The sequence below is a fragment of the Dreissena polymorpha genome, chromosome 1 (genome assembly GCF_020536995.1).
Source record: "Dreissena polymorpha isolate Duluth1 chromosome 1, UMN_Dpol_1.0, whole genome shotgun sequence".
NCBI classification, from domain to species: Eukaryota; Metazoa; Mollusca; class Bivalvia; order Myida; family Dreissenidae; genus Dreissena; species Dreissena polymorpha.
In genome coordinates this window covers 27,791,011-27,818,765 of record NC_068355.1, presented here as the reverse complement: position 1 = coordinate 27,818,765, position 27,755 = coordinate 27,791,011, and the positions used below count along the sequence as shown (strand labels likewise).

The window sequence follows — 27,755 nt, the reverse complement described above, 5'->3', positions numbered from 1 at the left end:
TCTCAACCCAACATTAGGTAGAACTCAAACTCAATCCTCAGCAATATCAGCGAGGCCAGCGTGTCATCTCGCCTTCTTCAGCCTCAGGTGAGACCTTACAGTTTTATTTATTTTGAAAATTAGGGCTGATAATTAAGTCCTTTTTAATCTCAAACGTCTGTATTTTAACATACAAGTAATTACTGGCTAAAATTCCCAATTGACAGTTTGCCATAAAAATGGACACTTTTCACAGAGCTAGCCCCTAGTTCTAGCACATGTCTAAGTCTTTTAGAACAATTACTGGCTTAATATTCTTATTTCACTAAGTTATTACTATTTTGAAGTTATAGATGTTATAAATACTGTTTATGTTGTTTATTTCACAAAAACTGTGAAACCATTTATTTTCGTCAGCTCGAAATTGTGTGTTAAAGAAAAATGACTATTTCATCAGCACTTCAATTTATTAATTTATGATTAAACAAAATTAACAAAATTGTGTCAGTAAATACCCGGTTCGTTTGTAGTACATTTCCGCGATAAATTTCGGTGGGAAAAAGGGGAAAACCCTTGGGAGTAACTTGCAGGAGGTAGACTATGTTAAGCACATGTAAATTAACTCTTTTATTATCAGGTTATTTTTTTTTTTGTTATTGTTCGCTGTAGTTACTTGCCCTTTCTTACTGTATGCCATTAACAAGTTCATTGTTATAAATTAAGCTGATTGGTAGGACTGAATAACTGTTTACATACCATTTTTATGCCCCCCTTCGAAGAAGTGGGGGTATATTGCTTTGCTCATGTCGGTCGGTCTGTCTGTCTGTCGGTCTGTCCACCAGGTGGTTGTCAGACGATAACTCAAGAACGCTTGGGCCTAGGATCATGAAACTTCATAGGTACATTGATCATGACTCGCAGATGACCCCTATTGATTTTGAGGTCATTAGGTCAAAGGTCAAGGTCACGGTGACCCGAAATAGTAAAATGGTTTTTGAATGATAACTCAAGAACGCATACGCCTAGGATCATGAAACTTCATAGGTACATTGATCATGACTTGCAGATGACCCCTATTGATTTTGAGGTCATTAGGTCAAAGGTCAAGGTCACGGTGACCCGAAATAGTAAAATGGTTTTTGAATGATAACTCAAGAACGCATACGCCTAGGATCATGAAACTTCATGGGTAGATTGATCATCACTCGCAGATGACCCCTATTGATTTTGAGGTCACTAGGTCAAAGGTCAAGGTCACGGTGACCCGAAATAGTAAAATGGTTTCCGGATGATAACTCAAGAATGCATACGCCTAGAATCATGAAACTTCATGGGTAGATTGATCATCACTCGCAGATGACCCATATTGATTTTGAGGTCACTAGGTCAAAGGTCAAGGTCACGGTGACCCGAAATAGTAAAATGGTTTCCGGATGATAACTCAAGAATGCATACGCCTAGGATCATGAAACTTCATGGGTAGATTGATCATGATTCGCAGATGACCCTTATTAATTTTGAGGTCACTAGGTCAAAGGTCAAGGTCACGGTGACCCGAAATAGTAAAATGGTTTTCGGATGATAACTCAGGAACGCATATGCCTAGGATCATGAAACTTCACAGGAAGATTGATCATGACTCGCAGATGACCCCTATTGATTTTGAGGTCACTAAGGTCAAAGGTCAAGGTCACGGTGACCCAAAATAGTAAAATGATTTTCGGATGATAACTCAAGAACGCTTTTGCCTAGGATCATGACACTTCATAGGTACATTGATCGTGACTCGCAGATGACCCCTATTGATTTTCAGGTCAATAGGTCAAAGGTCAAGGTCACAGTGACAAAAAACGTATTTACACAATGGCTGCCACTACAACGGACAGCCCATATGGGGGGCATGCATGTTTTACAAACAGCCCTTGTTCTAATATTAATATATATCCTATAATTGAATATAATTTATGGCAATTTATAACAGAATGTTTAACTACATGTATATCAGACAATAATGTCAATGAATTTAACAAATCTGAATTGATACACAAACATTAGATAATAGTAATTGTAGGTAAACGCAAACAATCAAACACACATTAATACGTGTTTTATTTCTTTGTAATTAAAGTTCAGAATGTATATCAGTCAGTTGTTGATCATAAAGCGTTATTGTCTTTGATCCAGATCCGCCGTTTGCCTGCAACACTTGAAAACACACAACGGATAATACAGTTGTTAACAATTAGCGCTAATCATTACTATTGTACCTTAGTGAAGTCAATGTTTTCGATACAGCTTTTGGATTGTAATTGGATTTGATTATTATTTAAATCAGAGCCCAGATGTTTGCGAGAAACAATGGCGCTATATTGCTTTTATATCCTAACGCACACAATTTCAACACTAGAAGTGAAACTTTAAATCAAAGGTGTGTCCTACAAAAAGATGCCATATAATGTAGATACACTGTATAACTGCATGTAGTATCTATTCAATATCACTTACATTGCATAGTTTCAACCAGAATAGGCAGTAATGACTATTAAAAGTATAAAAGTCCCCTGTAGCAAGATAGAATGTGGTACACTGAATTCACCACAGACGCCAGTCTGTTTTTCTGTATCTGTGTCTAATCCATAGCCAAACGTGTGTGATCAAGTACTCATACACTTACAGTACTCAACTCACATCTATTTGTTTCTTAAGATATGCTATACAGCTGTATAGTCTCACATTTAAAGTTGAAAAAAGTCTCACATGTAATGTTGTATAGTCTCACAATTAAAGTTGTATAGTTTCACGTTTAAAGGTGTACAGTGTAACATTTTAATTTGTATAGTCACACATTTAAAGTTGTATAGTCTCACATTTAAAGTTGAAAAAAGTATCACATGTAATGTTGTATAGTCTCAAATGTAAAGTTGTATATGTTCACTTTTAAAGAAGTACAGTCTCACATTTTAAGTTGTGTAGTTTCACATTTAAAGTTGTATTGCTCAATCTCATATTAAAGGGGCCATCCAACAGATTTTGGCATGTATTGAATGAAGCATGTCATTAAAGGCTTTATGTTGATAAATTTAAACATTTGACCTAAAAATATCTAGAAAAAAAACACAAGAATACAACTTTAAAAAAAGGGAAACATGTCCCCATATATATGACCATTGACCTTGAAGGATGCCCTTGACCTTTTACCACTCAAAATGTGCAGCTCAATGAGATACACATGCATGTCAAGTATCAAGTTGCTTGCTTCAATATTGCAAAAGTGACATTTAATGAGTGATTTTGACCCATAGATTTGACCTTTGACCTTGAAGGATGACCTTGACCTTGATCTTTTACAACTCAAAATGTGCAGCTCCATGAGATACACATGCATACCAAATATGAAGTTCTATCTTTAATATTGCAAAAGTTATGGTAAATGTTAAAGTTGGAGCAAACCAACAGACCAACAGACGGACCAACAGACAGGGCAAAAACAATATGTCCTCCACTATAGTGGTGGGGGACAAAAAAATAACCTTCCACAGGGCTCGAACAACTGATCCCTGGAGTCCTGGAGTTAAAAGTCTCCCTCCTAGACCACTCAACCATCCATGTTCATGCTTAGAGCGGATGTATTTTTACCTATATAAGCAATACTCGTAGTTTCCCAAAATATGACTACAACAACATAACTTTCCAAACTATTAAACCGTTTCGCATCGCACGACGCTTCGTCTTCAAATTGTCAAAAGATGCATAATAATTAATGGAAATTTAAAAGCATGATAAATTGTCAGTATTACTATTTCCTCAAAAATATCATAAAAAACAAAAATTTGCGAATCTGAAACAACTTTTTTTTTTATTATGTCAATGTACCAATCTGTTGGACGGCCCCTTTAAAAGTTATGCAGTCTCACATTTGAAGTTGTTTTATCTCACATGTTAAGTTTTCCTTTTCAGCAAACAGTATTAGCCAACAAGACAAACATCGTTGAAGTAAAAGTTGATGACAATCCGCACCCCCTTCTTTAACAAATACTACAACTCGCTCAAGACATTAAGTAGCAAGACGTCTTGCATTAGCCTAGCACGCCACATCTTCTCCAATGTTGGCTTCAAACAGCAGAGCCTTGATGAGTTCGACTTTCATCCTATTCGATGCTGGACATGGACACTTGTTCAAGACGAGTTGCTGAAGTGGAAAAGATTTGTCATTATACAGCAGATAGAGCAGGCGTTAAGTAACTTTCTGTAAATATGACTGACCTCGATATGTTTTTATGAAATAATGTGAACCTGACGCCCAAGGAGCAGTCTGTGATTGACGCCATTTAGCAGCAGCTGTTTACTGACATGCTTGGTTTTGGGTTTGTTGACTTTGGCATCTGGACTTGTACCTTTTCTGTCTGTATCCCATTCAAAGCAGCAGCAATATTTACAACAACAGGTAGTATTTCAGCCTCATTCTGGCCAAACAGGGCTTAATGCATGAGGATAGTGTTGTCCTAGAAAAGCATGTGAAGTTTGCTCAGGCAAATCAGAGACAACACTTTGGGAATAAACTTTTAAACTAAAAATCACATAAAAGCATAAAATGTCATAACTGATTAGACGTAGACTGCACATGCTAATGTGGGACAACACAAGCCACATGCATTAAGCACCGTTTTTACATTTTGCATGAATTGGTAAATAACTGTGTATACCCCTAATGAAAAATGTGTTCACCCAACAGCCTTTGAACTGATATCGTATGAAGTAAGCCGTATGTTTAATGTTTTTACTTTTTGTTCTATATCATTCTAGGTTAAGGGTTAAGGTAGCATAGCTTTAGCGTGGTATTTAACAATCAAGTTGTAAATACATACAGTACCGCCAAAGCGGAACAAACGTATTTCCCGATCCGCGGCGGCAAGGCGAAACGAGTCGATGCCGCGTCAGTCGTTGAAGCCGCGTCAGTATGTGGCGGCAAGTCGCATTTCGCCGCGAAACTTCGCATCTGTCCGCCGAGGCATGCCGCTATCCGCGACATGATGCCGAGTCGATGCGCATCATGAAATAACAAATCTTTTTAAAATTATTAGTTACATGTAGTTAACAAATTTTGAAAGAACAATTATAATAATAATTAAAATCATAACAAATTTATTGTGCGCGGATTGTTTTAGCATATACATGTAAGCATAGTTAATGTGTCTGGCCAATTAAGTTTGTTTCCTGCCCGTTGTGTATGTATTTCACACATAAACACGGTCACGTTATTATGTTTTTGCACATACAAGTGGTCAAGGCTCCAGCATATGGTGGATTTATAAATTAATTGCATGTTGATTTTGCTATTATATTTAAGCTGAGAAAATTAGCAGTTGAAGCCACATCAATAATCAATACGGTGACGATGTATTTGTTGTTTTGTTTATTATCAGCTTATTATAGCTATTTTTTAAATATGCGTATATAAACACGTTTTATTTTGTTCATATTATACAGTTAATATCGCTACTAATTACCCGATAATATAATCCCGTATATTCCAGTTTTAAAGCAAATGCTGGTAAATATTTACGATACACAAACATTCTCGATATTTCCTTAAGTATCAAATACATTTTGGCATTTGTTACTATTTATAGAGATGATGAAATAACGTCTAATCGGGGCGTTTTTTTTCCCACTGAACACGCGATTTAAGCCTGACGTGATGTTCATGTATTTATACAACACAAAATACACCCAAACTTTCCAAACGACGTTCTACATGTCTGCATAATTTTCGCGCGCTTTTTATGAAACAAAGGATATTTTAGCACTGTATATTTGACGCTAGAATTTGTCAAAGGTCGCGTTAGCATTAAAATTCGGAAGTGTGTTTCGGATTACAAATTTAATAATGATAATCGAACGAAACATTAACAGTTGCGCGTAATTAATTCTACGCTACACATACATGTATGTACATGTAGGTGGATATCTTTTCACTCGATCTGCCGCGTACGTATGCGGCGGATTTACTCTGCGAAAGTACGCGAGGTTAACACAGACTCTGCGTCGTTGCACGGATCGATGCCGAGTGCCACGGCGATATGCCGCGTGAACACACGATTCGGCCGCCGCGTACTAATAATCTGGCCGTGGCGTAGCTGCGGATTATGTTTTTGCCGCGTTAGCTGTACTGTAGGTCGCTTTACATATTGCATTATATTATCTGATTGTCCATGCAATATTTTAAGTTTCTCTAAATTTTCGCCACATTTTTTTGGTTCTATATTTTTGGACACCTGCAGTTTTGGAATATGTTTGTTATCAATATTTTTCGACAATCATTTATTTGTATTTTTCAAAACTTTCTTAAAACTTAGATTAATTACGGTAGTATAGATTCAATATCACGTACAGTGAATAGTTTTAAGCAATTACAATTATAAAACCCTGTTAGCAAGATAGAGTATCGTAGACTGAAGTAACCATAGACGTCCATCTGTATTTCTGCATTTCTGTTTAATCCCTAGAAAACAACGTGTGTGATCAAGTACTCATACACTGACAGTTTTAAACTCATATCTATTGATTCGTATGATATGCCATACAGTTGGTAATCTTACATTTAAACTTTAAAGTTAGAAAAAGGTTTACATTTAAAGTTGTATAGTTTCACATTTAAGTTGCTTGACTCATGTTAAACATGGTATACTCTAACATAGTGTCACATTAAAAATTAGATTGTCTCAAATTAAAAAGTGTACAGTCTCACATTAACAATTGTATAGTATCAAATGTTAACTTTTCCTTCTTAGCAAACATTATAAGCGAACAAGATGAACATCATTGAAGTCAATGTTGATGACAATCCTGACCCCTTTTTGCACAAAGACAATAATTTGCTAAAAAAAAATTCAGCACGAAGACATTTTGCGTCAGTCTAGTACGCCACCAATGAACATCCTCTCGCAAGGCGGCTACATTAACACTTCAAAATCACAGAGCCTTGGTGATTTTTTTACTTCAGTCTCAGCTTTGATGTCGCAAAGCAACAATTCAATGCTGTGCATGAAATACTTGTTCCAGACGACTTGCTCAAGTGGAAACGATCTGATAGAGCAGATAGAGCAGGCGTTGAGTGACTTTCTGTATCTGTGACTGACCTCGATATGTTCCTCTCGAATAATGCGAACCTGACGCCTGAGGAGCAGTCTGCGATTGACGCCATTTAGCAGCAGCTGTTTACTGACATGCCCGGGCTTGGGGTGGCGACTTTGGCATCTGGACTTGCACCATCTCTGTCTGTATCCCATTAAAGGTAGCCGCAGCATTAACAACAACAGGTAGTATTTCTGGACTTGCACCATCTCTGTCTGTATCCCATTCAAAGCAGCCGCATTACTAACAACAACAGGTAGTATTTCAGCCTCATTCTGGGAAAACAGGGCTTAATGCATTAGGATAGTGTTGTCCCAGAAAAGCATGTGAAGTTTGCTCAGGCAAATCAGAGACAACACTTTGGGAATAAACCTTTAAACTAAAAATCACATAAAAGCAGAAAATGTCATAACTGATTAGATGTACAGACTGCACAGGCATATGTGGGACATTATAGTTTAGGCTTATTAAGTCCAGTTTTTAAAGAGTTTAGAGTTTCACATTTATTTCATGTAACATTAGTTCGACTTTTTCCTGACCTTTTTAGAGAAAAGTACCTGTGACTAATTGGGAATTTTGTGTTTTTAGATTGGTCAAACTGAGTGAATACATACATATAACAGTTGATTTAATATACGTTAAAATTATAAAGGGTCAAGACATATTTCCATACATTTTGGGCTGAAATTCAGCCCTAAACCAAATGTTTTAGTATTTTTCACTAACTTATAACACAAAAATTCCCTTGCATTACTACCACAAAATAATTTTGTAATGCTGTCACTTGAGTGGTAATGATCTGATCTATTAAGTTACACATAGAGCAGTTGTTGAGTGACTTGTCTGTTAACGTCAGTTACCGTAATGATCTTAAATAATTTGAACATAACGCCAAGAGCAGTTGTTAAAAGCCAATAGACACTTAAAATCATCGAATATTTCATACAATATTTCGAAACGTAAAGTTAACACATACAAAATCAGTGTTTCTTAAAGCAATAGCTTAAATTGCAACGCTAGATGTAGTCTGGTAATATAGATTTAATAAGATACAAAATGGTCTTTGTGGGACAATATGTTCAACACAGGTTCATGTGCTATGTTAGTTTTCGTGTGTCGCATAAATAGATATCATTGTGGGAAATCAAAATGGAAAATATTGTGTAAAAAAAAATTAAAAATAAGCATTTTATATCTCGTGTATTTTATGTAACTTACATTGTCTCCATTCAGCACGAGCTGTTGTTGGACATTGCCGGGTTTGGGGTGGCGACGTCAGTGTCGGGACTCGCTCCAACTCTGTCTATAGCTTGGTTGCAGCAGCACCAGCAGTGGCAACAACAATAATAAATGCAAGTAGTCATTAAGTCAGAGTCTGGGAAAATAGTGCTTAATGAATGTGAGTATAAAGTGTCTTCCCAGATTAGCTTTAACTTGTTTTCTGCGAAGAAGACATTTCATTTAAACAAAAAATCCATAAATGCGGAAAGTGTTGTCCTTGTGTATCCTCTGCGGACTGCACAGGCTCATCTGGGATGACACTTCACGCACATTAAAGTGTTGTCCTTGTTTATCCTCTGCAGACTGCACAGGCTCATCTGGGATGACACTTCATGCACATTAAATAGAGGATATTTGTTGGATCCGGTGGATTATCGATTTTAATTCACGAGTGATCATAGAAAATAATATTTTCACGAGTGGCGCAGCCACGAGTGAAAATATATGTTTTCTATGATCACGAGTGAATTAAAGTCGATAATCCACCGAATCCAACAAATTTTCTTTTTATTTAATGCATTTTTCACAGTTTATATATATTGTTCAAGAGTTTAACTAACGAATTTTGCTGGGATAATGACGTCATTTCGTCAAAAAAATGACATCATTTCACAGTAAACAATGAAAATTATCGATAATTCTCACTGATAATTTTCACTGTTTGAAACAGTGAAATAATCAGTTTTAATTCACTGATATTTCTCTATAAACCACCGGAAAGCATTAAATAAAGTGTTGTCCTTGTTTAACCTCTGCAGACTCATCTGGGATGACACTTCATGCACATGTTGTCCTTGTTTATCCTCTGCAGACTCATCTGGGATGACACTTCATGCACATGTTGTCCTTGTGTATCTTCTGTGGACTCATCTGGGATGACACTTCATGCACATGTTGTCCTTGTTTATCCTCTGCAGACTCATCTGGGATGACACTTCATGCACATGTTGTCCTTGTTTATCCTCTGCAGACTCATCTGGGATGACACTTCATGCACATGTTGTCCTTGTTTATCCTCTGCAGACTCATCTGGGATGACACTTCATGCACATGTTGTCCTTGTTTATCCTCTGCAGACTCATCTGGGATGACACTTCATGCACATGTTGTCCTTGTTTATCCTCTGCAGACTCATCTGGGATGACACTTCATGCACATGTTGTCCTTGTTTATCCTCTGCAGACTCATCTGGGATGACACTTCATGCACATGTTGTCCTTGTTTATCCTCTGTGGACTCATCTGGGATGACACTTCATGCACATGTTGTCCTTGTTTATCCTCTGTGGACTCATCTGGGATGACACTTCATGCACATGTTGTCCTTGTTTATCCTCTGCAGACTCATCTGGGATGACATTTCATGCACATGTTGTCCTTGTTTATCCTCTGCGGACTCATCTGATATGACATTTCATGCACATGTTGTCCTTGTTTATCCTCTGCAGACTCATCTGGGATGACATTTCATGCACATGTTGTCCTTGTTTATCCTCTGCGGACTCATCTGAGATGACATTTCATGCACATGTTGTCCTTGTTTATCCTCTGTGGACTCATCTGAGATGACACTTCATGCACATGTTGTCCTTGTTTATCCTCTGTGGACTCATCTGGGATGACACTTCATGCACATGTTGTCCTTGTTTATCCTCTGCAGACTCATCTGGGATGACATTTCATGCACATGTTGTCCTTGTTTATCCTCTGCAGACTCATCTGAGATGACACTTCATGCACATGTTGTCCTTGTTTATCCTCTGTGGACTCATCTGAGATGACACTTCATGCACATGTTGTCCTTGTTTATCCTCTGTGGACTCATCTGGGATGACACTTCATGCACATGTTGTCCTTGTTTATCCTCTGTGGACTCATCTGGGATGACACTTCATGCACATGTTGTCCTTGTTTATCCTCTGTGGACTCATCTGGGATGACACTTCATGCACATGTTGTCCTTGTTTATCCTCTGTGGACTCATCTGTGATGACACTTCATGCACATGTTGTCCTTGTTTATCCTCTGTGGACTCATCTGAGATGACACTTCATGCACATGTTGTCCTTGTTTATCCTCTGTGGACTCATCTGGGATGACACTTCATGCACATGTTGTCCTTGTTTATCCTCTGCGGACTCATCTGAGATGACATTTCATGCACATGTTGTCCTTGTTTATCCTCTGTGGACTCATCTGGGATGACATTTCATGCACATGTTGTCCTTGTTTATCCTCTGTGGACTCATCTGAGATGACACTTCATGCACATGTTGTCCTTGTTTATCCTCTGTGGACTCATCTGAGATGACACTTCATGCACATGTTGTCCTTGTTTATCCTCTGCGGACTCATCTGAGATGACACTTCATGCACATGTTGTCCTTGTTTATCCTCTGTGGACTCATCTGGGATGACACTTCATGCACATGTTGTCCTTGTTTATCCTCTGTGGACTCATCTGAGATGACACTTCATGCACATGTTGTCCTTGTTTATCCTCTGTGGACTCATCTGGGATGACACTTCATGCACATGTTGTCCTTGTTTATCCTCTGCGGACTCATCTGAGATGACACTTCATGCACATGTTGTCCTTGTTTATCCTCTGTGGACTCATCTGTGATGACACTTCATGCACATGTTGTCCTTGTTTATCCTCTGCGGACTCATCTGTGATGACACTTCATGCACATGTTGTCCTTGTTTATCCTCTGTGGACTCATCTGGGATGACACTTCATGCACATGTTGTCCTTGTTTATCCTCTGCGGACTCATCTGTGATGACACTTCATGCACATGTTGTCCTTGTTTATCCTCTGCGGACTCATCTGTGATGACACTTCATGCACATGTTGTCCTTGTTTATCCTCTGCGGACTCATCTGTGATGACACTTCATGCACATGTTGTCCTTGTTTATCCTCTGCAGACTCATCTGAGATGACACTTCATGCACATGCATTAAGGCATGTTTTCCCAGAACAAGGCTCATATAGTTCTATAAACCTTCTTCTGATATTTGTGGGGAAAAGATGTGAAAAGTGTGTTTTTGAAGTGGCCAAAGTGGGTGAATAAATACCTTATCTAACAGTTTACATCAAACCAGTTTTTATCATAGAAGGTGGGGGCGTAGTTTTTTCTGTTTTTGGGCGCAAATGCAGCAAATAAAAAGGCGTTGTATTGGAATTACCTTGGACATGTGTCTGTTACTTCTCATATGAATGTGTGCCTGTTGGTATGTTCATTATTACCCAGTAACAAATGAAAGAGGGGGTATATCGGAATCACCTTGGCCATATGTATGTCTGTTCGTAAACACAAGCTTATCCGCAGGCATTATTCTACTTATGATTCCATGTAAATACAGACCAATTAGATGATTTTCAATTTAATATCATTTAAATTGATTTCAACTAAAGAAAATGCAGATTGATTTCAATTATTGAACATTCACATACATTTCAAGGAATAATGTAACACTTAAGGAATATGTTTTTTAAGTGTACATTAAACACGTATGATGTTTAATTTGATATTCAAAGGTCCATCATTTCTCTTTAAAAAACATAAGCTAAAGTTGAGAGAGAGAAAGATAGGTTACAACAGCAGGACATGCAAACATTGATGCTATAGCTTCAATAGCAACATCAGCAGAAGCAACAACAGTGTTCACAATTAAGCAATCAACAGTTTTATGGACAACGGCCTTTAAATGTATGAGACTTACGAAAACTAATTTTGAGACTCACCTTTGTTGAATATTTTGTTTTATTATTGATTTAAAAATGATAATTTAATAGATTGTCATGTACTGTACTTAACCATGTATAACCAGAAACCATGTATAATGCGCACCCAATTTAAAATTGTACACATGGCCTCTAGTATATATATTTATGATACTTCTATGCATTTTTTGCAGATATGCACTCAGAATAGTGTTGTACCAATGTAAAACTCGCAATTAAGTTGAAATTCAGGGGTTTACATCTGCGTTTACTGCATGATCAATGCAGCATTCTGATTATGTCCTTGGACCTTGATGAACCAACTACATCTACAAATTAACGCATGTTTCATTAATTTCCATGACTGTGTTACTCTTCCATTCACTAGTTGCAATTCGACATTATTGTTTTGCGCCAACTTTAGCACAGGTTGCTTTCATTTGTCTTTGCCAAAATGGCATCAATGTTTGCAGAAAGTATTACATGGGGCCATTCAACAAAAACAAAACCAGAAAAAATAACGCATAACAGTTTTTGATTTTATAGAAAAACTTTTAGCGGCTGCAAGTGGACTGCTGGTGTCCACTATAATGACTGCTGTCTTAAAAACAAAGCTTTAGCTTGGATTATCATGACAGTTGTTGATAATGTTTGTGGTCATAATATCCCGAACCAGTTTAGTAACCAGCCACCATGCCTGTAGCACTTCCAAAATATGACTCTTTAACTAAGAAACAATTGACCAAATTAAACTTTTCTGCTATTGCACTCACGATCAATGTAACCCAGTCTTTTAAACGGTTGTTGTGTTTCTTGTTTTGAGTGAACAACTGGGTTAACCGTCTGAAGTATTGTCCCTTGTCTGTGCATAAATGCCATCAGAATGTATGCAATAAGGCGTAATTATCTCAACAGTTCATACACTAAACTGTGTAGTGCTGTGTATTGTTTAAGTCCTGTGTCTTAATTTTAATGAAAGACCTTTTAGTGATGATAAGAATGATTTCCGGCAGATGCTACTTGAGTTCCACTGTGTTTATATTCGATTTTACAGGACATCTTATAAATGAACATGACGCCCTTTCCGGAATGAACAGTGGCACTGCGATTAATGTGACCCTTCAGTGAAAAGGGATTCAAGGACCAATATCACCCAGGATCAATCCGGGCTCAAACAATAGCCGCCCCCAGCCCAAGCCTTGTGAGCACTTGGGAAGGGGTCAAGATGCCCCTGGGGTCTTAACTCTGTTGTCCCGGGGCTTCTCCCAGCAGCAGTGGAACAACCTGGCATCCCAGGTTAGCTGTAGATTCATGTTTCTAGCACGATGCAGGGTTTAATACAATATTTTTGACCACAGACGCCTACTGTTGCTCTTTCATTACTATTTGTATAGAAGACATAGTTATCTCAAACAATTTAGGGGCCTTGCATGAATGTTAAATAAATAATAAATACATCATTATACCGTGGCCACGATAGTTCAAAAGGGGAACAATAAGTCGCTGTCAGTTGCTTCGTCTGTTGGTCTGCATAAAAGTTTGTGTTATAAGTTGGTGGAACAAACATTGTCCACACCTCTTAAGCAATTGAATATTACCTTCAACTGTGTCATCAACTTGAAGAACACAGATAACATGCTTATATTCCCAACTTTAGAACACACACAAGAATCGTTAACCAAGTCCATCATAAAATAGTGCTTATAGCATTTTCAAAATTATGGAGGACAATTTGTACAAATGTTGTATTATTTAGCCGTAATGAAAGTTGATTATAATCCAATTAAGGACAAATATTATTTTAAGTCATGTTAAAATTTAACACCCCTTCATCAGGGGGCTATTTCGTTTGCTTAAACATTTTGAATTAATTCTTTTTTGAATTGTGTTATCACATATAGTGATAATGCCAATTAGTTTTAAGCTCTTCATTGCATCAAACTGTGAACAAGTCCCTAAAACAACTCTGAAAAGTCATATTTCGTGGAGTTCAATTGATTTTTATCTCTATCTTCCTTTCACAGCAGGGGATATCACACTATGACAACGGTCACTTATAATTGTCTGGTGGCGTTCAGCTTCAGATGTTGCCAAATCAGCTTTGCTCGTTCAGTGAGCCCACAGTATCCAAACAACAAAGCCATCTGCACAGGAACAACAACAACATCACGCGGATCAGCCATCTCAAATGTATGGACAGCAGTTTATTGAAACGTTTGCTCAGTATGGAAAACGATTATATATGCTGTGTTCTGCAAAAAGTGGGCTTATGCTTGAGCATAAACTGTTGTCCCAGAGACTTTCTTTTAACGAAAACTACCATTCAAAAGGAAAGTGTCCTCCCTGATTACCCTAGGTTAGACTGCACAATTTAGACCAACACTTTAAGCACATGCTTTAAGCTCACTTTTCCCAGAACAAGCCTTATATTTATATCCCATGTGCATGTTTCAAATTTCCACGAATCATTCCTTGTGATATCAAAGTATGCATGTTACATTTGTATTATCTTACGTTTGTAAGGATCATGTTAGGTACTTTTTGTTTACATATATATTTCCATATGAGCCAGGCTCTGGGAAAACCAGGCTTCATGTATGTGCAGTCCACACAGGCTAATTAGGGAAGACAATTTCTGCTTCATATATGTGCACTCCACACAGACTAATCAGGGAAGACAATTTCTGCTTCATATATGTGCACTCCACACAGGCTAATCAGGGAAGACGATTTCTGCTTCATATATGTGCACTTCACACAGGCTAATCAGGGAAGACAATTTCTGCTTCATGTATGTGCACTGCACACAGGCTAATCAGGGAAGACAATTTCTGCTTCATATATGTGCACTCCACACAGGCTAATCGGGGAGGACAATTTCTGCTTCATATATGTGCACTCCACACAGGCTAATTAGGGAAGACAATTTCTGCTACGTTGTCTGAATAAGTGTCAAAATCGTTTCTGATCAATAACTCGTCAACCAATTGACCGATTGGCTTGATACTTCCTATGCCGATTGGACTTGGGCAGTAGATGACCCCTTCAAATTGGGGTCACTATGTCAAAGGTCAAGGTCACTGTCACAATAAGTGTAAACATCAGTTCCTATCAATTACTTGTCAACAATTGACTGATTCAAATGTGCATTCGCCTTGGGCAGTAGATAACCCCTATTGAAATGTGCACATTTTATCATCCTATGTGAAAGTGACATAATGAATGCCCATTGTTATACCCAGACACACCCAGAGTGATCTAGAATTGGCTTTGTCTGTATGTCATTTTGTCACAAACTATATCTAAGAAAATACATAAGATTTTAACATTAAACTTTATGGTTGTATGGATGAAGAGAAGTAACTTGCACAAGAACCATAACCCAACATTGTCTTATATAAGAGTTATTGCCTTTTGTTGTTTTTATATGATGTAACTATGCATGGCTATATCTCAGATACGATACAAGATTTCGACATGAAACTTCATGGTTTCAAAGATATCAATGAGTAAATGTGCTTGCACAAGAACCATAACCTTTCACTTTTGTAAATAATCGTTATTGCAGTAAAATATAAAGCAAAACAATTACTATTTAATAAATAAATACACTGAGCCACATAATTAATGAAATAATCAATCCTAAATGGAAGTCAGAGCTAAAATGATGCTTACCTGATCATGGATTTCAATCAATTAAGTAGAATCCTGCTGTTTGATTCAACCATTTGGCAATGTTGTCACTTTTCCCTGTACTCATTATCTGCCTTGCATCAGATCGCTGCAAATGCCCTTGTCAAAAAAATAACCCACTTTCATACCAAAACACACTTAAACCAACATAAAACTGTGTTTTTTCTGAGTTTTTTTTTCAGCGGAAGTTGGTTTTTGCTATTAAAAGCGAGTTTTATGTGCGCTAAACTGTGCTTAACTGAGTTTAAAGTTGGTTATTTTAAGAAGATGTGTGTTTAAGCGAGTTTTTTCTGTAAGGAGTCAGTTTTTTGTGTGTCAAAAGTGAGCCTTTTTATTTATGAGTTGGTTTATGTGTGTTTAAGTGTGTCTTTTTGTTTTATAAGCGAGTCTTTTACAACCGAAGTTGATCCTTTTTAAACAGAAGTGGGTTTAAGCCAGTTTAAATTGGTCTTTTTGTAAATAATTTGAGAGCTGAAACCAGGCTAAAAGACTCACTTTAACACACTTTTCAATAAGTTGGTATTTTGTTTTCAAATAATACTCATCAATGAAACAATAATTCTTCAACTAGGTCTTTGTTTCATGTTTATAGCCATATATAATACAAGTCAATTGTAAAGGGGCTTTTTTACAGCTTGTTTGCCATTGTCCCTATTGTAAATGTGTGTGCTCCCCATAATTTTTTAGTGAATATTGAATGAAAATGGCTCTTTCAGAACATCACAGGTTCACAGATGGACAACAAGTATCACTGCCAAAAACTATAAAAATGATAAAACTTAGTTTTATACCTGAAAATGAAAGACTTTGTGTTTTGCTTTGATTTTTTCTTTATATTTGTTTTTATTATAAATAATATCTTATGATTGTTTTATGTCTTAAAATTATTTTATTTTTTTAATTTTAAAACAATCTTATATGATTGTTTATATTTGTTTAAAACAGTATTTACTTGTTAAATCTGGTATCCGGAGAAGTGCCCCCCCCCCCCCGGAGAACTGCCCCCCGGAGAACTGCCCCCTTATTTTAAAGGTGGCGGAGAGGTGCCCCCCCCATCAAATCGGTAGGGGCGGAGAACTGCCCCCCTGTCAGAATTTAGTAGGCGGATATCTGCCCCCCCATCAAATCTGTAGGGGCGGAGAACTGTCCCCCGGTGTCATATTAGTTATTAGTTACGTAGTGAAAACAATACTTACGGGTAATTTTACGTTATCGCCGACCACATTTTATCCGGTAACAATTTAATTTCAGTACAAGTATATTACCATTTATCGAACTGAATAACACAAATTGTCTAGAGGCATGTGATAATACTGTTTAAGGCCCTTGGTACGCATCTGCACCACTCACTATACATGAATGCCTTGTAAAAGTCGTGTTTTAATAAGAGCGCGAAACATAGTCGAGATCCACACAGGAAACGCGTGCGTGTTAATACTGGCAATGTGTTGCAACTAAATATAGACGTGCAACTCGGTACTTATGGAGGAAAAGTTACATCGGAATTAATTTACATTATAAAGATAGTATTGACCCATGGAAAAAAAGTTAATTGACATATAAAAAAGTAAATTAATAGGCAAGGCAAAGGCAATAATTTAGCTGACTTGAAGAAAAAAGTGAAGTGAAGTTGAATTTATAAGCAATTTATTTATGTTGTTTAGTTAATTCATGTCTTCTAGCACCTTATCCGTCGGTAGCATCGCCAGACCGTCGAGTCGTCCGCAGTTTGCATTTTGAGCAGATCATGTCGACATGCCAAACAAACAAAATCGGTAACAGTTGCTTTAATTAGCAGCTAATAAGGCAGGCAGAGAACTTGTTACCGTTAACGATAAGTACCGCGATCTTTTAATCTTTTAATTGGTAGACCGGACCGACCTTAATTGTTAAGAACTTGTTAGCTTTGAATAAAGCCGCATATGGGTTTATTATATTGAACCGTCCAAATCCGTAATTGGCGAAAACAAACAAATAAATTATTGTTTTCAGCTGGCATAAGGATGGATTAAATTGCATGCTAATTGTTTGTTTTTATTACGGGGAAAATATCAAATAATAGCAAAAATTTATTTGTTTTACTTTGTTCACATTGACGAAAATCACGTGATTATAAAGTTGGCGACGTGACGACGTCCATGCCGAGGTAGGTATTTTATGCCGTTTTATAACTTTTATTACTTGTACAACTTTATATTACTTTTGAAATTTCACTCAATTTCCATACATAATAGCAAGAAAGTTACTGGCGTTATTGTCATTATAATACTCGCTTTATATATCACCGCTATTTCTTTAATTAGGGGGCACTTCTCCGGGTCATCAATTCTGACAGGGGGGCAGTTCTCCGCCCCTTATTAATCAGCAGGGGGGCAGTTCTCCGCCCTATACAAAAACAGTGAGGGGGCAGTTCTCCGCCCAGTGAAAAATCTTTGGGGGGGGCAGTTCTCCGGGGGGGCACTTCTCCTAGAGCCGTTAAATCTGCATATTTAAATAATTATGGTATTGGAAACATTATTTTGGAAATAATCTATTAATTTGTGTAAATAAGTTATGCAAGATTTTGATATTTTCATATGATACCATTATATCCATTTTCTTAATTTGCAATAAAATAATAAGATGCCAAACATGACCTGTGTTACATAAACAGTCAACAAAATAACAAGACAGTACCTAAAAACACCCCTTTTCACACCACTAACAATAAACAGATAACAATCTGTCAGGCATTCAGAGCTAAACAGGGTACTGATTATGAGGGGCAGATAATGCTACTGATAGGGTTTGCCCAGACATAAGGCTGGAATGAGGTATAAGACTTTTGATTGGTTCAATTTTTTGCACAGGAAATTATTTGAAAACAACAACTTTTGAAAAACAAGCTGGTTTCAGCAATTGAATTGAGCTAAATTAAATTAACATTAAGACTTATAATTGTTCTGTAAAATGTATTGAAATACTGTCAGCATGAAGAATTGTGTGATGAAAACAATGTGTATTTTACTACAATTTGGAAATCCACAATAAGTTTGTTGGAAAAGAAGTTCAACTGTTTTTTTTTTGGAATACTGAAGAACAGTTTTAACAGGTTTGTATTGTCATTTCTTCATCCTTTTTTTATTTAGTTAACTGAATTAATTATGATCATTATTATGTTTATGTATTGTCACTGGGAAATGTAAATTGATAAGTTAATGTATTGCAACTTAAGGGAAAAACAACAAAAATAGAAGCAAAAATAGATGAACATACACATGACAAAGTGTAAATGTTGTGTACAGTGAATTAATGTGGTTGTGTTTTATGATTATTGTCATCTTTATTGTTATGTATAGATATTTCTGGTTATTACTGAACAGATTTCTTTCCCTCATATTTTAATTTTGAAGGTTAAACTCTTGCCCCAAGAGCAAAAGGGGTAATCATACTACCTGATGTATGGACTTTTACACCAGGCTTTTACCCTGCACAAGCTGGCCAACTTGAGGGGAACTGAAGTGGGCAAACCTCGCCCTGTCCTTGAACAAGAAAGCTGGATTTGTTGAGAGGTAAAACTATACAGGTTATTGCATTTTAAAAGCGTCACAATTCTGACCAATGTGACAAATATTTTTAGAGTTTGTAATGTGATGAAAGTAAATTACAAGCCTTGGAAAATTACCAATTGTAAATATTTTGTCAAAACTCCTTTTCTTTTTTTGGTTCCAGAGTATCATTTAAGCTGAAATCCAGCATGAAACCAGGGAGGTGATGGTCATCGCACAGGCCATGTGCCGACTATTCACTTTCCACCAGCTTGTGACTTGCTCCATGAAGGGAGCAACAACTACAACTGGGTCACCAAGACCAAGCCTCCCCGCTGCTGAGAGAAATGCAATCATTGGTACTTTTTCTTCATCATAAAAATTTGAAGTACCAGTTATCCATATAGAAATTCAATACACATTCTACAAATATTTTTCAGATCACTTACTGTTTACAGTCGCATAAATGATCATTTTATTACATCATTTGTGAAAAGGGAGAGTTTTTATAATCCTAGTGACAGTTAACAATAGTTTTTTTTTATTCATGAAGACAGGGATTGAAAAACTTTGTCCGTGTCTCTAGTCACTGTCTCCAGGACAATCAGTAATAAACTCATTTGTATTGACTTCCTTAATATGCAAATATTTAACCTCTTTTTCTGGCTAGAGTATTTTCTATTTAAGAACAGATTTTGTTGTTTTTTTTGCATGTTTTTAAAATGAATAGTCTATTATATTTTTCAGATGTCATAGCCAAAACCTTTGACAAGCCTCTGGTTGATGTTGACGAAAAGATGAGAGGTTGTTTAAGGCATCTGCGGCTGATGCACAAGTAGACTGAAGTCTTTGTAAATAAAATGTGCTGTTAAAATGATTATTTAACCATTGTTTTCACTTTGTTATATAGATTTGCACCTGTTTCAACAACATTTACTTATTTTTATGCTCCCGGTAGGGTCTCATATAGCAGTTGAACTGTCCGTCTGTCTGTCTATCCGTCCAAAAACTTTAGCATTGGTCATAACTTTTGCAATATTGAAGAAAGCAACTTGATATTTAGCATGCATGTGTATCTCATTGAGCTGCACATTTTGAGTGGTGCAAGGTCTAGGTCATCCTTCAAGGTCAGAGGTCAAAATCCAATGGAAGAAACAAGGGCTGCTTGTAAAACATGCATGCCCCCCATATGGGCTGTCCGTTGTAGTGGCAGCCATTGTGTGAATACGATTTTTGTCACTGTGACCTTGACCTTTGACCTAGTGACCTGAAAATCAATAGGGGTCATCTGCAAGTCATGATCAATCTACCTATGAAGTTTCATGATCCTAGGCGTATGAGTTCTTGAGTTATCATCCGAAAACCATTTTACTATTTCGGTTAACCGTGACCTTGACCTTTGACCTAGTGACCTCAAAATCAATAGGGGTCATCTGCGAGTCATGATCAATCTACCCATGAAGTTTCATGATCCTAGGCATATGCGTTCTTGAGTTATCATCCGGAAACCATTTTACTATTTCAGGTCACCGTGACCTTGACCTTTGACCTAGTGACCTCAAAATTAATAGGGGTCATCTGCGAGTCATGATCAATCTACCCATGAAGTTTCATGATCCTAGGCGTATGCGTTCTTGAGTTATCATCCGGAAACCATTTTACTATTTCAGGTCACCGTGACCTTGACCTTTGACCTAGTGACCTCAAAATCAATAGGGGTCATCTGCGAGTCATGATCAATGTACCTATGACGTTTCATGAGCCTAGACCCAAGCGTTCTTGAGTTATCATCCGGAAACCACCTGGTGGACGGACCGACTGACCGACCGACATGAGCAAAGCAATATACCCCCTCTTTTGAAGGGGGGCATAATAAGCAAAGAGAGATAATTTCTATACCTGCAAAATGATAAATAGAAATTTTATTTCAAAGCAGCGCAGTAGGGGGCATTGTGTTTCTGACAAACACATCTCTTGTTTGTATTTATTCCATACAATCTTACTTTTTTCAGTTCTTTCTTTGTGTTCAATGTTATGTTATAACACTATTATATTTTATTATAACAATGCCATGTCTGTCAAAATAGTTTTATCATGCTGTGTATATGGATATATATGTAAAGTTTTATGTTTTATCGTTTAAAAAAGTAATTAGAATTTAATTTATGATATTTTTGTTCTTATCATAAAAAAGTTTTTCAGTTTTCAAGTGGGTGAAAAGTGGGTTTTTACTGAGCATTTAACAGGTTTTAAAGCTAGTTTTAACTGCGTTTAATCTGTGAAAAGCATACATTTAGCTCACTTAATGCTCAAATAAAAACCCACTTTTAACTCGCTTAAGAACAGGAAAAACCGACTTGATGTGTAGAAGCGGGTGTAAAAGCCAACATAAAGAAGGAAAACACACTAACTTTTAACCAACTTAAGTTGGTAAAACTCGGTTTTAAAGTGTGTTTTAACTGCGTTTAATCTAAGTTAAGCACACATTTAGCTCACTTAACACTCAAACAAAACCCCACTTTTAACTCGCTTAAGAACAGGAAAAACTGACTTGATGTGTAGAAGCAGGTTTAAAAGCCAACATAGAGAAGGAAAACACACTCACTTTTAACCCACTTAAGTTGGTTTAAGTTAGTTTTAGTTGGTTTAAGTTGGTATAAGAAGGTATAAGCGTGTTGGTTTATGTGAGTGAAATCCAGGTTTTACCTACAAAAAACCAAGTCGGTAAGCAAAAAGTGTGTTTAAAAGACACGCTTTAACCCGGTGCCAATACCGCAGGGTTTAACACGGTTTTAACACGGATTAAAACCGGGTTTTGCCCACTTTTTTGACAATGGTGTTACCGGAAAGTTTAATAAATTATGTTAAATTGCATAATTGTGTAAAAATGTATACTTCCCCTTGTCTTGTCATAGTTTTTTTTATGACTAAGAGTTAACATTTAATGTTTATAATTCATTTCAGGCCCAATATCTGAAACACAACCACTTTCCAGCTGATAGGCAATTGATGGAGATACCAAAAAACACCAAGATACCAAGCCGCGACTTGCTACCATGTCCCGTGTCTACCTTACCCAGAAGTCAGACCCCTGCGTCTTCAACCATGCCACGTAACCACAGGGGCGTTAACTAGGACTTGAACCAAGACAGGGACTTTAACTGCGAGACAGTTTGAGAGGTCCTGAAACAATACTTCTCGTTCAGAACTGCTCAGGAGGGACGGTGTTCTCTGTCGGATTATCTGGGGGCGTCCTTGTCTTCAATTCAGTTCCCGGTGTCTACTCTGGTCCCATGGGAATGTATTCGAATCTCCAGTAGAGCTACTAAAACCAAAAAAGCAACTACCCGCAGCCAAACTTGCTAGTTTGGCACAAACATTTAGCACTGCAGGGAAATGCAAAAGGCCAATGCATGCCTCAGCCAAATGGCAGCAACATAAACTCTTATCCGGGGCAGTCCGGTTTGCCGCAAAGTGAGCCCAAAATTTTTGGCACCCCAGCAACATCACGAGGTTACATAAAAAATTCGGATTGTTCAAGAACAAACCCTGAACCCATCTTTCGGAGCAGGAAATCTTAGCGAGGAACAATTATGGTGGATATCAAACCTGCCCAGACAAAAAAAACAACCTCAGGCACACCAACAGTTTTCAATGTCGCAACCTTAAGCAGACCAGAAGAAATGCTGACTAGAAGTTTGTTGGGATGGACAGTGAGGAAAATGGATAGAATTTAGCTATAAGACAAGTTAGGAAAAACACGGTGAAATAAATCATGTCATACCTGTGTCAGCTAGAGTTGAAGTCATTTATAGTGGATGTTGTTGCACTTAGGGAGTGTACAGAAGAAACGCAGGATGGTGCTTTTTGTATTTCAATGAAGGGTTAGGGGTTCATGAACGTGTATCAAGTCAAACCTCTATTTGTATAATGCCAAGAGCCTGTCTATGAGATAGCATGGCTTAATGCATGTGTGTTTAGTGGCTGTCCACAAAGACTAATCAGGGACAATATTGTTTGCCCAGACTAGATTTCTCGGTTGGAAAAGACTACATTTAAACAAACTTGCCTTAAAAGCAGAGAGTTTTGTCACTTATTAGGACTGCATTGGCTACTCGGCACTTTACGCACATGCATTAAGCATGGTTTTCCCAGAGACAGGCTTGTCCTTTATTGAACAGTTAACTTTGACATTTGATTCATTCATGCAAAATTGCTGCTTGAACAAGCTATCACAAAATCTTAATATTATTCATTCAGACCAAGACATTTTTACTGCCCGCCAGTACAAAGATGGATTTAATAGAAATGAACTGGTTCAGGGCATTTGGATTGTACTGCAGTAACATTTTGCTAAGATTTTAGGTGATAACACCTGATTTATAATCCACTATTCAATATTTGTTTCAGCCATTGATCGACACTCATCGAAGTATTTTTGTTTTGTTGTAATATAAAATGTAACAATATTAAAATTGCCTTGATGCAAATACGATAAGTCAGGTTATGTTGCAAACATGCATTATTCAGAGCATATATTGAACATCATAAAGTTGTCCGAGATTATTTTTTTACAAATTTAGTGCTTTTCACAGGCCATAAACAGTAATTTTTGTGTGGGGAGGGGCTTGAATGTGGATGTTGAAATTTTCCGATCAATGTATGTTTTTAGTAACTGCAACTAACCTTTTTGGCGATCATGCAAAGTTTGCACATCAAGATCAATATCAATAATTGTACATATAGAGAAACCTTTTGTTAAATTCTTAGATGATGAAAAAAGTTCATGTTCATGAACATTTTGTTTGAAGTTTGTTTACTTTTTTCAGGATAATGGTATATTTATGCCCCCCTTCGAAGAAGAGGGGGTATATTGCTTTGCTCATGTCGGTCGGTCTGTCGGTCGGTCGGTCTGTCCGTCCACCAGGTGGTTGTCAGACGATAACTCGAGAACCCTTGGGCCTAGGATCATGAAACTTCATAGGTACATTGATCATGACTCGCAGATGACCCCTATTGATTTTGAGGTCACTAGGTCAAAGGTCAAGGTCACGGTGACCCGAAATAGTAAAATGGTTTTTGAATGATAACTCAAGAACGCATACGCCTAGGATCATGAAACTTCATGGGTAGATTGATCATGACTTGCAGATGACCCCTATTTATTTTGAGGTCACTAGGTCAAAGGTCAAGGTCACGGTGACCCGAAATAGTAAAATGGTTTCCGGATGATAACTCAAGAACGCATACGCCTAGGATCATGAAACTTCATGGGTAGATTGATCATGACTCGCAGATGACCCCTATTGATTTTGAGGTCACTAGGTCAAAGGTCAAGGTCACGGTGACCCGAAATAGTAAAATGGTTTTCGGATGATTACTCAAGAACGTTTACGCCTAGGATCATGAAACTTCATGGGTAGATTGATCATGACTCGCAGATGACCCCTATTGATTTTGAGGTCACAAGGTCAAAGGTCAAGGTCACGGTGACCCGAAATAGTAAAATGGTTGTCGGATGATAACTCAAGAACGTTAACGCCTAGGATCATGAAACTTCATAGGTAGATTGATCATGACTTGCAGATGACCTCTATTGATTTTGAGGTCACAAGGTCAAAGGTCAAGGTCACGGTCACCCGAAATAGTAAAATGATTTTCGGATGATGACTCAAGAACGCTTTTGCCTAGGATCATGACACTTCATAGGTACATTAATCGTGACAGGCAGATGACCCCTATTGATTTTCAGGTCACTAGGTCAAAGGTCAAGGTCACAGTGACAAAAATCGTATTCACACAATGGCTGCCACTACAACGGAAAGCCCGTATGGGGGGCATGCATGTTTTACAAACAGCCCTTGTTATTTATTTTTTTCAGGATAATGACATTTATTTAGTATACCACTGTGTCAAATTGTCAACTTGTTATGTTCAGCGTTGTTTATAAATATACTTGCTAATGTGCAATGCATTGTTTACAGTAAAGTTGGCAGACAATAGTGTTGAGCTGTCTCAAATTGCAGACTTTAAATGTAACAATATTAAATAGTGATTATAGGCAGTTAATGTGTTATCCAGATGTCAGAGGAATATTCTGTTAAGTTTGGAAGATGGGATACAGTCATAAAAAAGTGTATTCATTTCATGCATTGTAATTGTTTCATTTGTTGATGTTATGTGTAGTTGTTCTTGAACTTGTGTCCAATGTATTATTTCACTCATGTAAATAATCATAGTTATAACAAATACTTATGTGCGCTATACTATTTAATGATGTAACTCCGTTGGTGGCTCAAGTGAGACTGGCTTATCAGCTCACTGTACAGTATAATAGTCAGATTATTCAAGCATGCAGCTATCTATTGTCTGTATCTAGTTACATTATGCAACAGTAATATTGAACATTCATATTCACAAAATACATTTCATAAGGGACTAACGTCTTAAATTTATAGTTAGTTTATGTTGAATACCCCCATCTAAAGTCTGAAATTGGGAAAGTATTGAATACTCTTTCGTGAATATGGCAATATGAACAATTGAAATAGTTGTAAGCTAGTAATACAAGTTATTGAATTGTATCATACATGTAGATAAATCTTTTATACATACATTTTCTGGCCAATATGTATCTGTGCTTTAAATTGTGTATTGTTATTGGTTTGATAGTGTTACAGATCGTGTTGTGAATAAAATGTAAATATAATTTTATTTTTAACCGATTAAATTGTATTGTTTGCATTTTATTAAATGTCTGACATTTCTTCATCTTTATATTAAAAATGTTGATTTCTTCTCTCGATTTTGAATTAAAACACTTAAATGTAAAGTTATCAAGAACAACAAATAAAAAACTGTTGAGATTTAGAGATGATGTGTTTGTTCACAAAGTTGCATTCTGTGATTTTAAAAAAGTACTGAGGATACTTTATAGAAATACTGAAGATACTTAAATAAAACTTATTATACTTAGTGCAAAGTGAGGAGTTAAGAATGATCCAATTATGTTTACACCTGCCCAGCCATAAACAAATGAGCCTCCCTCAGGGAAAATGGAGCTAAATGCATGTGCATAAAGTTTCATGTGTCAGGGATAAACTTTCCGCCTAATCTGAATTGTAGAGAATTCCATTGAGGTGGAAAGTGTCGTCCCTGAACAGGCTAATCTGGGATGACACTTTCCGCTTTAACTGAATTTCAGTATAGAAGAGAATTCCATAAAAAGGGAAAGTGTCGTGGCAGCACAGGCAAATCTAGGACCACATTGTACGCCATGCGTAAGGCCCTGCTTTCCCAGAGAGTGCTTCTGTCATTATCACTATAGATGCTATTTTCATATAGGTACCATTGACAGAGTTTTAAACACATTTTGAGCTGGACTATATATATATAGTGGAGCTATCCTACTCACCCCGGCGTCGGCGTTAACATTGGACGATGTTAAAGTTTGCGCACCACCTCAAATATTTTCAATGTCCCTTGAAATAGTGCTTTTATATTTTGCACACTTCTTTACCAACATGACCCCAATCTAAAAACAAGAGCAGACAATTGTATCAAGCATTTTGTAAGAATTATGACCCTTTTTTCATTTAAAATATGCATATTATTAATAAATCTATGTAAAAGTTTGCATACCATCTCAAATATTGTCTATGTCACTTGACATATTGCTTTCCTATTTTGCATACTTCTTCACCAGCATGACCCCAATCTATAAACAAGAGCAGACAACTGTATCAAGTATTTCGTAAGGATTATGGCCCTTTTTTCACTTAGAAAATTGAAAATTCGGTTAAGTTTTGTGTTTAGCCCCACTTTATTACTTAAATATCAAAGCCATTGCTTTCATACTTGTATACTTGGTCGGTTTGTCCACCAGATGGTTGTCAGACAATAACTCAAGAACGCTTGGGCCTAGGATCATGAAACTTCATAGGTACATTGATCATGACTCGCAGATGACCCCTATTGATTTTGAGGTCACTAGGTCAAAGGTCAAGGTCACAGTGACCCGAAATAGTAAAATGATTTCAGGATGATAACTCAAGAACGCATACGCCTAGGATCATGAAACTTTATGTGTAGATTGATCATGACTCGCAGATGACCCCTATTGATTTTCAGGTCACTAGGTCAAAGGTCAAGGTCACGGTGACCTGAAAAGTCGGGGAATTTTATTTCATCAGGTTGGTGGCAACCCTGATAAACTACATAGCAACTTCATATTTGGCTTACTGGAGGGCATTGTGTTTCTCAAAGAAATCTTGTTTCAATATAGTCACTCCTTACTGGGGTATAATAGTCTTACATGTTTGCGTCTGTCTGGCTTGTTGCACCCAGAGAAGCTCCATGGCAAGGCTCAGACCTTCCTCTGACCTTCATAAGTGCCTCAGGGTAGTCTGTGA

The 27,755-nt window shown here is 37.2% G+C and overlaps 1 protein-coding gene and 1 long non-coding RNA gene across 2 annotated transcripts in view; both read left to right on the top strand.

Annotated features, from left to right (window-relative positions):
- Positions 1–27,755, top strand: part of LOC127864936 (uncharacterized) — a 198,810-nt gene that overhangs the window by 28,762 nt on the left and 142,293 nt on the right. The window lies entirely within an intron of this gene.
- Positions 101–26,978, top strand: LOC127864980 (uncharacterized). Its single transcript, XR_008042416.1, has 2 exons — positions 101–1,066; positions 24,952–26,978. It is a non-coding gene; the product is annotated as an uncharacterized LOC127864980 (long non-coding RNA).